Source organism: Suricata suricatta, chromosome 9 (genome assembly GCF_006229205.1).
Source record: "Suricata suricatta isolate VVHF042 chromosome 9, meerkat_22Aug2017_6uvM2_HiC, whole genome shotgun sequence".
Taxonomy (NCBI): Eukaryota; Metazoa; Chordata; class Mammalia; order Carnivora; family Herpestidae; genus Suricata; species Suricata suricatta.
Genome location: NC_043708.1, coordinates 96,294,410 through 96,303,995, shown reverse-complemented (window position 1 = coordinate 96,303,995; position 9,586 = coordinate 96,294,410).

Here is a 9,586-nt window from a genome sequence, read left to right as displayed (position 1 = left end):
TCTGTCTGGTTGATCTATCCATTGCTGTCAGTGGAGTATTAAAGTCCCCTGCAATTAGCACATTCTTATCAATAAGATTGTTTCTGTCTGTGATTAATTGTTTTATGTATTTGGGCGTTCTCGAATTTGGCGCATAGATGTTTATAATTGTTAGTTCTTCCTGATAAAGAGACCTTGTAATTATTATATAATGTCCTTCTTCATCTCTTGTTACTGCCTTTACTTTAAAGTCCAGTTTGTCTGATATAAGTATGGCTACTCTGGCTTTCTTTTGGCTTCCAGTCACATGAAAGATATTTCTCCATCCCTTTACTTTCAACCTGAAGGTATCTTCAAGTCTAAAACGAGTCTCTTGTAGACAGCAAATAGATGGGTTTTGTTTTTTTTTCCCATTCTGCTACCCTGTGTCGTTTGGTTGGAGCATTCAGTCCATTTACATTCAGAGTTATTATTGAAAAATGTGGGTTTAGAGTCGTTGTGTTCTCCATAGAATTCATGTTTATAGTGGTGTCTCTGGCACCTTGTATTCCTTGGGACATTTCCCTAGTAGAGTCCCTCTTAGGATTTCCTGTAGGGCTGGTTTGGTGGTCATGAATTCTATCAATGTTTGTTTATATGGGAACACCTTTATCTCTCCTTCTATTTTGAATGATAGGCTTGCTGGACAAAGGATTCTTGGCTGCATGTTTTTTCTCTTCATCACATTGAAGATTTTCTGCCATTCCTTCCTGGCCTGCCAAGTTTCATTAGATAGGTCTGTAACCACTCTGATAGGTTTCCCTTTGTACATGAGGGCCCTTTTCTCCCTAGCTGCTTTCATAATTCTCTCTTTATCTTTATATTTTGCCAGTTTCACTATGATATGTTGTGCCAAAGATCGATTCAAATTATGTGTTAAGGGGGTTCTTTGTGACTTTTGAATTTGAATGTCTATTTATTTCCCCAGATTTGGGAAATTCTCAGTTATAATTTGGTTTAATATCCCTTCAAGACCTTTCTCTCTTTCTTCCTCTTCAGGAATTCCTATGAATTCCTATTCCTATGATACAGATGTTGTTCTGTTTGATTGTATCACTCAGGTCTCGAATTCTCCTTTCCTGCTCCTGGATCAATTTCTCTCTCTCTCTTTTTTTTTCCAGCTCCCTCTTTTGCTATAACTATATCTTCTAATTCACCTATTCTTCTCTCTGCCTCTTTAATCCTTGAGGTGGCTGCCTCCATTTTATTATTCACCTCATTTATCGCCTTTTAAATCTCATCACACCTAGTTTCAAAGTTCCTAGTCATTGTCTCAGTTGCTTCTCTGATGCTTTTTTCAACCCTAGTGATTAATTTTATGACAAGTTTTTAAAATTCTTATTCAGGTATGTTGTTTAGGACTGTGTTGAGCAGTTCTGTGGCTGTGACTTCCTCCTGGAGATTCTTCAGGGGAGAGTTCCTTCGTTTTGTCATTTTGGCTAGTTTTCTGTCTCTTGTCAGTTTTAAAAAGCTCGTGCACTGTGGACCTGTTAGTATTGCTCTGTTAAAGGAAGCTTATTGACTGTCCAGGGCCTGTGGTTTCAGGAAATATTTTTTTAATAGTGTGTCTCAGTTTCTCTGTTGTGCCTTTGATTATTTTATTTCCCTTACTTGGCGATATTTGGGACTCACTCTCATGTGCACTTTGGCCTGTTTCTTGGGGGTAGCCCTGAGAAGGAAAACAGACAGACAAACACAGAGGGAACAGAAGCATCAAATGCACAGACAAATCAAACAAACAAACAAATTAAAAGGGGGAAAGGAAGAAAATGGAGAGGAAAGAGAAGAGAAGAAGAAGAAAAAAATAAAGGGGGACAGAGACAACAAAGGACAGTGGACAGTCTAAAAGTGTACAACTAGTTGAGGGGAGAGATAAGGATGAGATATGGGAGAATATATCTGGATGGCAAGAGGAAGAAAAGAAAAAAAGAAAGACGGAGAAAGGAAAGTGGAAAATAAGGAATAAAAATTTTAAAAAATTTTAAGTAAAAAAGGTAATAATAATAAAAAATAAGTACAAGAAAACAAAAACAAAACCAAAAACAAAACAAAAAACAGCAGCTCCCCCTCGTGGATAGGTGTGGTTTGGTCTCAGGGGCTGCTCTTGGAGGCCCCGCAGTGGTAGTTGCAGAGAGTAGAATGGTGGCATGCCAAGCTTTGCTGGATCTAAGCACTGTAGGCCACTCCAATGAGTCTGATCTCTTTGTGCTGCAGCTGAGCCAAGCTGTATTTTCCAGGCCCGCCTCATTTCAAAATCTTAGTACATGCACTTATATGCTACCACAGATGAGATGTACTTGCTTTGGCGGCTGGCTTCTTAGCAGCGATCTCATAGGAGGAGGGAACAGTTTCTCTTGGCGCTGGCAGGGATTTGTGTTGCCACTGCAGGAAGTGATGTGTGTGCCCTCACAGACGCAGCCGACAACTCCCAGCCCCCAGCTGGGATCCCAATCGCGTAGGGGAAGGGATCAGTTTTTCTAGGCGCCAGCTGGGATTTGCGCTGCTGCTGCCTGAGGCACAGGTGCTGCCGGAAATGAGCTGTGCCCTCCTGCAGGCAAAGTGCGCACCACTGCCTCTGCCACTGCCAACTCCCTGACAGGATGGCGTAGGGGTGGAGGCTATTTTTTCCCTGTTGGCACCCAGGATTGGGGATTTGCTCGGCCAATGCTGGAGGTGAGATGCGCCGTGGAAATGAGGTGCGTGCTCCCACTCCCATGGTCGAGGTCAAAGTGAGTGCCCCTGGGGCTGCAGCCGCAGCCACTGACTCCCTGCCAGGATGGCGCAGGGCTGAAAGCTGTTTTTTCCCCTGTGCCACCTGGGTTTGGGATATGGGCTACCCAGCAGTTATATATGGAGTGAGAGTTTTTCTTTCCGAGCGTGGTTAAACGTTCTTTATCTCTTCTCTAGAGACAGTACTATGAGCGTGTTCAGTTTCTCTTTCTCTTCCCTTTGTCTCTCAGGAGATCCTCGCACTTTCCCTCTGTTGGGCTGGTGCTCCCACCTCCCCTGCCTGTCACGGGCTGGCCCGTTTTCCAATTCCCCAGTTCGCACACACTCACTCAGGCATCTTTGAGGTTGTCTTCTTTCTGGAGTCTGTATTTTTTCCTTCCGTTCTTGCAGATGAGAGTAATGTCCTTCTCCGTTCGATAGATGGGGCGAATGAAGTTTATAGAGCTCCCTTCCTCTCCGCCATCTTGGCTCTGTCTTTTCACTTTCTTGATGGTGTCCTTTGAAACACAGAAGTTAATTTTGATGAAGTCCAGTTTATTTATTTTTTTCTTTTGTTGTTTCTGCTTTTGGTGTAAGCCAAAGTCATAAAGATATACACCTATGTTTTACTTTAGGAGTTCAATAGTTTTTACATTTAGAGTCTTTGATTCATAATAAATTAATTTTTGTATATATTGGTATGTTGTAAGGTATGGATCTAAATTCTTTTTTTTTTTTTGCATGTGGATATACAGTTGTTCTGCTATCATTTGTTGAAGAAAACTTATTTCTCCATTGAATTGTCCTGACACCCTTGTTGAAAATCAGTGGACTGTAAATGTGAGGGTATTCCTGGGTTTTCAATTCTGTTCCATTGTTCTTTGTCTATCCTTATCCATACTATCCTGATTACATCAGCTTTGTACTAAGTTGTAAACTCATGTAGTGTAAGTCCTTCAACTTTATTTTTTCAAGATTGTTTTGGGAGTGTTTGAGAGTGTTACCATTAGTATTAGTTTTCTATGGAAAATGTAACAAATTGGCACATAGTGGCTTCAAACAACACAGTTCCATAGCCAGAAATCCCAAATGGATTCACCAAAATCAAATATGGATTGCATTCCTTCCTGGGTGCTCCAGGGAAGAATCTATTTTCTTTTTCAGCTACCAGAGGCCACTGTCATTCCTTGGCTCATCACATGCTTCTCCATCTTCAATGCCAACAATGCTAGGCTAAATCCTCAAAATATTCTCTCACCTTCTCTCTCTTCTGTAGTCACATATCCTTCTCACAGTGTTTTATAGTTTTCAGTGTACAAGGCTTGAAAACTTTTTGTTAAGTTTATTTGTAAACTTTATCCTTGATACTATTATAAATGGAATTGCTTTATAATTTCATTTTCAAATGATTTGTTGCTAGTGGCAGACATAAAGCTGATTTGGGGTTCTTGCTCTTTTACCCTACAACTTTGCTGAACTTATCTATTATATCTAATAGTATTTTTAAATTAAGAAAAAGTTTTAAATGTTTATTTATTTTTGAGAGAGATGGAGAGAGACAGAGTATGAATGGAGGGAGGAGCAGAGAGAGAGGGAGACATAGAATCTGAAGGAGGCTCCAGGCTCTGAACTGTCAGCATAGAGCCTAACACAGAGCTTGAACTCATGAAATGTGAGATCATGACCTAAGCTGAAGTTGGAGACTTAACTGACTGAGCCACCCAGGCACCCAGTATTCAATAGTGTGTGTGTGTGTGTGTGTGTGTGTGTTGTGTGTGTAATTCTTAGGATTTTCTACATACATGATTTTGTCATCTGGAAATAAACACAGTTTTACCTCTTCTTTTCCAATCTGGATGTCTTTTATTTATTTATTTTTTCTTGCCTAAATGTACTGGCTAGGACCTCAAGTAAAATGTTGAAGTATCTGAGTAAATATAATGTATCTTGTTCCTGATCTTAAGGGGAAAGATTTCAGTCTTGACGTTGGTGTGTGTTTGTTGTAGGTACCCTTTATCAGGTTAAAGAAATTCCCTTATATCACTAATTTATTGAGTGTTCTAATTATAAAAATGCTTTAGATTTTTGTCAAGTGATTTTTCTACTTCTACTAAAATGATCATGTGATTTTTCCCTTTTATTCTATTATAGCTTATTACACTGACTGTTTTTCATACATTGAACTAATCCTACATCCTTAGGATAAATCACTGTGGTCATGGAATATAATTTTTTAATATGTTGCTGGATTTAGTTTGCTAGTATTTTCTGGAGTATTTTTGCATCAATATTTATAAAAGATTTTAGTCTGTAGTTTTATTGTAATATCTGTAATTTTGGTGTCAGGATAATTCTGGTCTCATAGAATGAGTCAAACAGTGTTTTCTCCTCTTCCACTTTTTGGAAGAGTTTGTGAAGAATTTGTATTCATTTTTCTTTAAATGTGTAGTGGAATTCATAGCCATCTAGTTTTGGGGTTTTCTTTGTGGGAGGTCTTTTGTTATCAATCTAATCTTTTCATTACAGGTCTGTTCAGATTTTCTGTTTCTTCTTGAGTCAGTTTGTGTAGTTTGCGTCCTTCTCAAGAAATTGTTTTTTCAAAGTTATCTAACTTATTGGTATATAGAAGTTGATAGTATTCCTTTATAAATCTCTTATTTCTGTGTGTTCAGTAATTATGTTCTCTCTTTCATTCCTGATTTTAGTAATTTGAATCTTATTCCTTTTTTCTTGGTTAGTCTAGCTGAAGTCTTGTCTGTCCATTTTGCTGATTTTTCAAAGAGCCCATTTTTCATTTTGTTAATTTTCTCTATTGTTTTTCTATTCCCATGTTTTAGCTTTTATTTATTTAAGTAATCTCTGCACCCAATGTGGGGTTTGAACTCATGACTCTGAGATCAAGAGTCACATGTTTTTCTGACTGAGCCAGACAGGCGCCCCTGTTTTTCTATTTCCTATTTCATTCATTTTTACTCTAATCCCTATTATTTCATTCCTTTGCTTGCTCTAAAGGTTTTTTTTTTATTCCAGTGTAGTTAAAATTGTTCTTTTAGTTTGATCTTCTTTTTCAGTGTCTTACCGTAGAAGTTTAGGATGATTGGAGATTTTTTTCTTTTAATATATGCATTTATAGCTATAAATCTTCCTTTGAGCATTGCTTTCACTGCATCCCATAAATTTCCATATGTTGTATTTGATTTTCATTCATCTCAAAGTATTTTCTAATTTTCTTTGAGATTTCTTCCTTGACCCATAGATTATTTAATAGTGGTTGTTTAAGTTACACAATTAGTGAATTTTCCAAATTCCAAGCTATTAATTTTTCATTTATCTGTGGTCAGAGCACATATATTTTATGACTTCAATCTCTTTTCTAAACATTCATTTATTTATTTTGAGAGAGAGCACAAGCAAGAGAGGGACTGAGAGAGGAGAGAGACAATCTCAAGCAGGCTCCACACACTCAGTGCAGAGCCTCACATGGAGCTTGATCTCAGGACCATGAGATCATGACCTGAGCCAAAATCAAGAATCCAACACTTAAACCTATTTTTCTGATATTAGTAGACACTTCTCTTTTGATTACTGTTTTCATGGTATGTATCCGTTTCCATCATTTTACTTTCAACCTATGTTTGGCTTTCAGTGTAAAGTGTGTCTTTTATAGACAGTATAAATTCATATTCATTCTGCTAATCTCCATCTTCTCACTGAAGTGTTTAATCTATTTACATTTAATGTAATTACTAAAAAGATAGAATTTACTATTGCTATTTTGTTATTTTCTATATGTCTTATGTATTTTTGTTCTTTTATTCCTCCATTTCTGCCTTCTTTTGTGTTAAACATATTTTCTAGTTCACTATTTTAATGCTCTTGTTTCTTTTTCTATTTTTTGACTTATTTTCTTAGTGGCTGTCCTGGAAATTACAATAAATTTGTTAATTTATGGCAATCTAGTTCTGATAAATACCCACCTGATTCCGATATTGTAAAAAACTTAGCTCCTATATAACTTCATTCTCTCCTCACTTCATGCTGTTATTGTCACACAAATTATATACTTATACATTATAAAACTATCAACAGAGCCATGTAATTATTGTGTTATACAGTTATATTTTAAAATAGACCATGGGAGAAAAAGTTGCAAACAAAAAGATGTAATTACCTTTGATACTTACTGATGTTGTTACTTTTACCAGTCTATTTCTTCATGTGGATTTGGTTATGGTCTAATGTCCTTTAATTTTGCCCGAAGAGATTTCCTTTAGTATTTCAAGTAGTGCATATCTACCAGTGGCAAACTCTCTCAGTGTTTGCTTGTCTGTCAAAGTCTTAACTTTCTTTTATTTTTTAAAGGATAGTTCTGCTGGACATAGAGCCCTTGATTGATTGTCTTTTCCTTTTATTACTTTGAATTTACTATCCCACTGACTTGTGGCCTTTATAGTTTCAAATGAGAAATCAGGTATTAATATTTTTAAAGATTTATTGTACTATTTATACACTGTGAGCTGCACAGATTTTTTAGTGTAAGATTTGATAAGTTTTGACATATGTATACATCTATATAATCTTTAACCCAATCAAGAAATATAAAACTTTTATTTCCAGAAAATTTTCTCTAGCTCTTTTAAGGCCAGTATTTCTTCCCACCTCTGTAGCAACCGTTACTCTGATTTCTTGTCCTTGAACTCATTAAAAATGGAACCATACAATATGTACTTTTAATGTCTGATATCTTTTACTCTGCATGTTTTAAAGATTTATCCCTGTTATGGCATGTATTAATAGCATCTCATTTTTTAGGTTTATTTATTTATTTGAGAGAGTATGAGAGAAGAGGGGCAGAGAGAGAGGTTGAGAGAGAGAATCCCAAGCAGGCTCCACACTGGCAGTGTAGAGCCCAACACAAGACTTGAACTCAGGGACCACAAGAACATGACCTGAGCCAAAACCAAGAGTTGAACACTTAACTAACTGAGCCACCCAGGTGCCCCTTTAGCATGCTATTTTTTATTGTTGACCATTTCATTGTAAGAATATACCACAAATTATATATCCATTTTCCTATTGATGGGCATTTGGATTTTTTCCAGATTAGGGCTATGATGAATAAAGATGCTATGAAAATTCTTGTATAAGGCTTTTTGGAAGACATATTTTCTGTTTTACTTGGTTAAATACTTGGGACTGAAATGCACTCTCATGGGATATATGTATGCTTAATTTTATAAAAAACACTCCTACAGAGTAGTACCATTTTACACCATTTTACACTGATAATATGAGTTCAGCTGTTATTAAGTCTATTTTGGAATGAACCATTTTAGTGTCTATAATTTAATACATTATTGTGATTTTAACTTGAACTTCATTCATATTCTTTTTGGCCATTCACATATATTCCTTAATAAGGTGTCTATGTAAGTCCTGAGCTCATTTAAAAAACTTATCTGTTTGTCTTTTTTATTGAGTTGAAGGAGTACTTTAGATACTCTGGGCACAAATTCTTTGTTAATATAGGTATGACAAATACTTTTCCCCAGTCTGTGGCTTGTGTATTCATTTTCTTAATGGTGTCTTTTAATGGGTAGAAGTTTTAAATTTTGCAGAAGTCTGATTGACCTATTTTTATTGTTTTATATTCTTTTATAAGACCTTTTCTAATCCTAAACTTGTAAATATATCCTCTCACTCTTTTCTCTAGCAGCTTTAGCCTATGATCCATCTTGAATTAATTTTTGTGTATTATGTTACTATGAAGTAGGAGTCAAGGTTTCTTTTTTTCTAGTTATTCGTTAATATTTTTGAAACCTGTGTCCTTTCTCTATAGGATTACATGGACTCCTTTACTGAAAATCAATTTACTACATAAATGTGTATCAAAGTCTGTATTCTCTATTTTGTTTCATTAATCTATTTGTCCCTCCTTAGGGACATGCTTTGTTAATAGCACACTGTCCATGGCTGTGTAGAAAGTACTGAAATTAGAGATAGTATAAGTCCTCCAATTTTGTTCCTTTTCTCATTTGGTTTGACTCTTCTAGTTCCTTTTCATTTGTATATGAATTAACTTTTTTTTTAATATTTTATTTATTTTTGAGACAGAGAGACAGAGCGTGAGCGGGGAAGGTTAGAGAGGGAAGGTCAGAGAGACACAGAATCGGAAGCAGGCTCCAGGCTCTGAGCTATCAGCACAGAGCCTGACGCGGGGCTTGAACCCACGAATGTGAGATCATGACCTGAGCCCAAATCAGAGCTTAACCGACTGAGCCTCAGGCGCCCCTGTATATGCATTTTAGACTCACTATGAACTTCCCACTTGTAAGTGCTTTTGCTGCATCCTGCAAATTTTGGTGTATTTCCATATTTATTTACCTTATGGTATATTTTCATTTCTGTTTTGATTTATTCTTTGACCCACTGGTTATTCAGTAGCATATTGTTTAATCTCCACATATTAGTGAATTTCCCAGTATTCTTCTTGTAATTCATTTCTAGTTTCATACCATTGTGATCAGAAAGATGCCTGATACAATTTCAATCCTCTTAAATTTATTGAGACTTATTTTGTGGCTTCCCACATGATCTAACCTGGAAAATATTCCATGTGCCCTTGAGAAAAATGTATATTCTTTTGCTTACAAAGACATTGTCTTGTGTAAGAACTTGCCGCAGGCAAACTCTCTTGTAAACTAGGGCAGAGAGAGCATTTGAATGTGAGCACCTAGGACAGAGGAACTTTTTTCCATTTAAAAAAAAAAAAAAACCTTCCTAGGGTTGGTTTCCATAAGTGTGATTTCTTCTTTTTAATTCCAGTCATTAATCTCTAAGTAGTGTTTAATGAGCACCT